The following is a 1,298-nucleotide window of genomic DNA, read 5'->3' as shown; positions in this document are numbered from 1 at the left end:
CTCCATCTCCCAGTACCATTATCTTGAGTTAGGATTTCAGTATATGAATTTGAGGGGAACACAAACCTTCAAGCTGTAGTGGGAGAGGAACAACAATGATAGTTAAATGTGTAGGGACTTGTAGACAGGCAAAAATTTCCAAAACTCAAACAGGAACAATGTCTTCAGATCATCTTGCGGAAGAGGAACCTGGAAAGATGAAAGCTGCCCCACTCTCACAACACCCTAACCCCTTTCTCAGTACTGGGGCTAGAAAGGTCGTTTAGAGTCAGCAGATTTCAGAACACAGTTGATGAATAGTTTCTATGGTGTTTGAATTTGGCCAGGAGTATTTCTAAAGTTTCCATTTTTTGAGATGTTTGCTTAGCTATTGTGAGCATTTTTTTTTTTTTTTTTCATTTTGTGTCTTAATTAGCTGTTGGGAAAAGTAAGTTGTATATTTATCTAGTCACTGCTTACAGCATGTTATTAATTTAAAAACACTTAATTTTTTTGAGGTTTTCTAGGACTAGCATATTGCAAACAATGACAAAATTATCCTCCTCTCCCATAGGTACAGCCCTCGTTTGCGTTAACTGTTTGACTGCACTGATTAGAGTTTCTAGAACTATGTTGGAGAGTAAAGGAAATGGTAGGCTTTTAGACATTCCCACTTTGTTTATGATTTAGTGAGACTGAGTCTAAGGCCTTACAGTTAAACATCATGTCATCAGCTGGTTTCAGATAAACTATACTTAATTAGGTTAAGAAAGTGTTCTTTTGCTACCAAAATTGGTAGTAAAAGTAAAAACAACAGCAACCACAAACCAAGAATAGGTATTGAATTTTATTGGATTGAATTTGGAAAGTTTTTTTTTTTTTTTAATAACATAAAGATGGCTCTGTCATCTTTAATTCCTAAGAACTAGCGGATTCAATGGAGAAGGCGATGGCACCCCACTCCAGTACTCTTGCCTGGAAAATCCCATGGATGGAGGAGCCTGGTAGGCTGCAGTCCATGGGGTTGTGAAGCGTCGGACACGACTGAGCGACTTCACTGTCACTTTTCACTTTCATGCATTGGAGAAGGAAATGGCAACCCACTCCAGTGTTCCTGCCTTGAGAATCCCAGGGACGGGGGAGCCTGGTGAGCTGCCGTCTATGGGTCACACAGAGTCGGACACGACTGAAGTGACTTAGCAGCAGCAGCAGATTCAAGGGTGAAATGGTGAGCTTTTCAAGCGCACTATTTAAAGTTCTGAGGGCAGAGCAGGCTTACTCAGCAAAACCCAACACTCAAAAAGGAACGGCATGCAAGG

The sequence above is a fragment of the Bos taurus genome, chromosome 16, assembly GCF_002263795.3.
Source record: "Bos taurus isolate L1 Dominette 01449 registration number 42190680 breed Hereford chromosome 16, ARS-UCD2.0, whole genome shotgun sequence".
NCBI classification, from domain to species: domain Eukaryota; kingdom Metazoa; phylum Chordata; class Mammalia; order Artiodactyla; family Bovidae; genus Bos; species Bos taurus.
Note: the sequence above shows the minus strand (reverse complement) of the source record.